The sequence below is a fragment of the Gossypium raimondii genome, chromosome 8, assembly GCF_025698545.1.
Source record: "Gossypium raimondii isolate GPD5lz chromosome 8, ASM2569854v1, whole genome shotgun sequence".
Taxonomy (NCBI): Eukaryota; Viridiplantae; Streptophyta; class Magnoliopsida; order Malvales; family Malvaceae; genus Gossypium; species Gossypium raimondii.
Window position 1 is genome coordinate 19,963,767 of NC_068572.1, and position 5,234 is coordinate 19,969,000.

The 5,234-nt window shown below is 31.8% G+C and overlaps 1 long non-coding RNA gene across 1 annotated transcript; it reads right to left on the reverse strand.

Moving 5' to 3' along the window:
• Positions 1–2,750: 2,750 nt before the first annotated feature.
• On the reverse strand, positions 2,751–4,819 carry LOC105790984 (uncharacterized). Its single transcript, XR_001132709.2, has 4 exons — positions 4,175–4,819; positions 3,756–3,886; positions 3,584–3,670; positions 2,751–3,060 (listed from the first exon to the last, which is right to left on the reverse strand). It is a non-coding gene; the product is annotated as an uncharacterized LOC105790984 (long non-coding RNA).
• Between the last annotated feature and the right edge of the window lie 415 nt (positions 4,820–5,234).

Genomic DNA, 5,234 nt, shown 5'->3' on the forward strand with positions numbered 1-5,234 from the left:
ACAAGCTAGTGATTAAACACATAACTTAGAAATATCATCATATGGTAAGATATGGGTACATAACATAGCATCACTTATATCATACCTTTCATAAACATGAAAATTCATACTTTGATTATTGGTACATCATACCTTTCCATATTTGTCGTAGTGAAGTCAATTGAAACCCTTACCATAGCTCACACAAAGTGTTCTAAATGATGGTCATAACCGCCCCTTTTCATATTCGATGGTCGAAAACATCCCTTTTCATTAATCGATGGTCGTCACCATCCCATTTCATAGTTGATGGTTGTTACCATCCCTTTTCATAATTGATAGTCGAATCTATCCCTCTTCATTTTCGATGGTCGTCACCATACGTTTTCATAGTTGATGGTCGTCACCATCCATTTTCATAATTGATAGCTGAAGCTATCCCTTTTCATAATCGATGATCATCGAAACGCCGTTGAATTTTTTCGCCGAGACATAATTTGATATTATAAGATCATAGCATTTAAAACATAATTTAAAATGTTTCTTAAACATATGAACTTACCTAGCTAAATTGCAGAAATGTCAAAGTACAGGGGCATTTTAGTAATTTTTCATTCCCTCAGTTTTCCACCCGGTCTTGATTTAAATTACTAATTTCATTCAATTTATTAATTTAGAGAGTAAAAAGATATTTTATGCAATTTAGTAATTTGTGATATTTTTACAAAATTACCCCTAAGATTTTACTTTTATTCAATTTAGTCCCTAGCCTAAAACATGCAAATTAACCATTTTTTTGAAATTTTACACTAGGTGAATATTCATGGCCTCCATTTCAACCCATTTTTGCAACAATTTCGCATCAAATCCTTCTACTTTTATTATTTTAACAATTTAGTCCCTAATTGATAATTCATCAAAAAAATCACTTAAAAAATACTTTTAAATAATAACTAATATTTCAAATTCATCATTTAACATAAAAAATCACTAAATTCATCAATGGAAACTTTCAAAATCTTTAACAATTTTAAAATCGAAGGTATGGGCTAGCTGGACCTAGTTGCAATGATCTCAAAACCATAAAAATGATTAGAAACGGATAAATAAATCACTTACATGCACCCATTTTTGTTTGGCTGAAGCTTGGAGCTTCTCCCTTTATTTATCCATGGTGACATTCGGTGTTTAAAGAATATTGAAACAAATCATAATTTTCATCTTTATTTTAATTATAATACTTATTGTTAATTATTTTAACCTTTATACATAAATAAAACCAAAAATTTAAAGTTCCCTTGCCACCCCACTATATTTAGGATGGTCAATTTACACAATAAGACCATCCAATTATAATTCTTTAATTAATTAACACCTTTAAACTAATAGCGATTGGCTTTTTCAACTTTTACAATTTAGTCCTTTTTAATTAATTAACTATCGAAACGTTAAAATTTTTCAACGAAACTTTAATACCAACTTAATGAAATTCTGTAAATATTTATAAAAATACTTACAACTCAGTTTATAGAAACGATGTCGCGATACCACATTTTCTAAAACCACTTGACCTTAGGGTCTTACCACTTGAACTTAATAAATCGTTTATATAACAAAAATTATCAAATAAAAAAAATTTTTAAATCACATTTGACTTGAAAATATTAAATAAAAATATTTACAAACTTACTCGTCAGATTCGGTGGCTCCGAAACCACTGTTTTCGATACCACTAAAAAATGGGCTGTTATAAGAAACTTGATGGGATGATCTAATGGATGCAGGAAATGGGGCTAGTACTTCAGGAGTTTGCAAAGCTTAATGGGTTGCGAGCCCTAATGTATCCACTTGAGATGTTCGACTCAGCACTGACCCATCATGAGAGAGAAGAGAGTAATGAGGGAGAGGACTTCGAAGATGAAAGGGATGCACAAGATCCCCCAGGAACAGAGGATGAGTATGAAGCAACATTTCGGTTGCAACTTTCTACGCCAAAGGGGCGTGTTACCCGAAGCCCAACTCGCCATGTGCACTAGATGGGTGGGAGTTCTAACTAAGAATATGGCTTGGGAAAGGGAAAAGGCCCAATGGAAATGAGGGGGCACCACATTGTGATGATGAGGAGGATGCACTACAAGAAAAGAGGCCTATTGTGACACTTTTTTTACTTAAGACGACGCAAAAAAGGTTGGCATAACTGTTAACAATGCTTTCGAGAACGTCGTCTGTAGTGCAGTTGGCATAGGTCCCACAACGCTTTTGAAAAATCGTCGGCATAATTCAACATAAGCCGACCTTTATTGAAAGGTCAGAAAAAACCTCATCAAGGCCAACATTTAAAAAAGGTTTGGATAAACCCGTTTGAGACAACCTTAAAAAGGTTGGGATAGACCTGTCTAAGACAATCTTAATAAAGTTGGAATAGACCTTGTCTAAGGCAACCTTTAAAAACGATTGGGATAGACCCGCCTAAAGCAACCTTAGAAAGATTGGGATAAACCTTATCTAAAGCAACCTTTAAAAAAGGTTAGGGTAGACCTTGTCTAAAGCAGCCTTAAAAAGGTTAAGATAGACACATCTAAGGCAACCTTAAAAAGGTTGAGATAGACCTTGTCTAAAGCAACCTTTAAAAAAGGTTAAGATAGACTTGCCTAAAACAACCTTAAAAATGTTGGGATAGACAGGTCTAAGAAAATTTTTTCTATTTTTTATTATTTCAATATTAATATATTTTCATAAACATTTACAATTAATAATGATAGAAATTGTCCTTTAAATACAACTAAAAATATAAAATTAAAATTAAAATAAAGGTTGAATATTCACTACAAAAATCGATACAACAATTAAAATACACTAACATTTAGTCGAAATGTATACAACCAGCATTCAATCCAATGTACAAAAGTAAACAAATGAGTTTGAAAATTCTTGCAAGTGAAGATAACCCATGAATCATTCCAAATTTCTTGTTCATGGCTGCAAGCTTTGGGTTAGTCTTGGCAATTTCCTGATTCTTTGACCATCCAATTTTGGCATAATGTTTGCTTCTCTCTCCACTTTGTGCCTTTGCGTCATCATCTGCAATATCATACATAATCATATCACAAAGTCATTGCATTTATCCAACTTCAATTCAACAAATCAACAAGAAAGTCAAGCTAAAATAACAAAAGCTATATCCAAAATTGTAGCAATTAATTGACTTATTTCAAAGGTTGCTAAGAAAATGTAAAACACAAACCAGAAAATGATTAATGTTGTAACTCTTATGTTTTATTCAGAGTGATCGAGCAACATTTTTTATGCTTCCTCTAGTCAAGAATGAGAAGAAATAAATCATTTTGTCATTCATATCATGTGCTTTTCAACCTTATGATGCTTTTAACTTAATTAAACTACATCTATAGATTCCATGTTTCAATGTTCATATAACATGTTTCAAGAGTAGGTAGTAGGTACTTAAAAAATTGCGCAACATTATATAAGATTAGTATATTTCCTTGTACATCCTTAGCTATAGTCAATCTAAGGTAGTAAAAAGGATCATAGATTGAGTGTGTCTTCAAAAGTTCGTGTCTCTATTTTGAAAAGAATCATTCACCTTTATTCGTGTTTGTCTAGCTATGCCTTTAACTACAACAAGAGGTAAACCAACCCATTCTAGTACAGGTCCTTATTCAATGTGAAGCTGCAAAAATGGAGCAAGTATTATAAATCCAAAACTAGGTTGTTTGGTGAATATCCCAAGATAACCAGTATAGGTTTATTCTCACAATAATGTAGAGCAAACGAGCATACGTCAAAATAACCCCAAATCGGTACAGGATCATACTTCAACCCCAATAGGCTATCCTCTGTATTTTATATGGAATTTCCCTTGAGAGCATCTTGCACTGTCACACCACTAAACAAGGATTATCTATAAACACACTGAGTATCAACAACGCAATAAGTAAAAATGAAAGGGTCTGAAACTAAAATTGTTTGAAACTGCCAAAATTACCACGTAATTTATTTGACCTGGATCTTACATGGATGAGATGCATTTTTAATTTGGTAAAAGAGATAAAATCCATATGCACTAAAATCTATGATTAACATTCAATGACATAAATGATGGAAGTCGATTAAGAGCAACACTAGGTTAAAACTAGTATATTAATAAAGAAAAGATAAAGGACTGGCAACTCACCAACCAGATGGTTCGAATGTTTCAGCTAACTCGTAAAGAGATGGCAACCATAAGAAGAACCAATACCATTGCAAATAAGCATGTTCTCTTTACCATAATGTGAGCTAAAGCCACTTTCTCCTAGAAATAGCATAGCAAGCTCACAAAATGAAATTAGAGCAACCAAAAGGCAATGCATCTCAGGAAAATGGCAAGATTAAGGAAAGAATAACATATAAAATAAACAAAAACATACAAAATTGGAAAGAATTAGGGTTTGAAACTCAGTCAATAGGAAATCCCCTAACGAGGCTATGAGGAGAAAGCTGGAGGTCAGAAAGGTAGGGGAAGAGTTCGAGGGTGGAAGAAGAATTGAGAGAGGAAAAATGTCCTTGGCCTATTTATGAGACGAAAGCTTCATTGCCAGATCAAAGTGGTTTAGCGCAACAGTGAGTAGAGAAAGGGCTTGGTCCCTAGAATCTGCAACGTTGAGATTTTTGATCAATTGTTGGGTTGGAATTGTAAAAAAAAGGGGATAGAGTTAGGGTTTTCAGGAGTAAGGCTGAGGAAGTGGAGAAAAGAGAAGAGGAAAAAGAAGAATGAAAAAAAAAAGGGAAGGAAGAGAAAAGAAAGAAAAAAGGAAAAAATGAAGGCGTCACAACATGATTGATCAAAAGAATTAGGGTTTATGTACCACTTTTTTATTTAAACCTAAAATTACCCACTTTTTTATTTAAACCTAAAATTAAGCTAAATTATCAGATGTTGATGAGAGAAAATTTTATTTATAAAAAATTGTTTATTTAATGTAATATAGATGAAATGGTTATAAATCTTGAGTTTGATAATTGGTTTCTCAGTTTATTTTAATTCTTTATTCAAAGATTTTATATAAAAATATTGTAATAATATTTATTATCATTGAAAAAAGCTTATAAGTTTTTTAATTAAATAATGCTTTTATTTTACATAATTAATATGAAGCAATATTATTTAATCTTTTAATAAAATTAATTTATATAAATTATTTTTAATTAGAATTTATAATATTAAAATTTTAAACCATAATTAAAACAAGAAA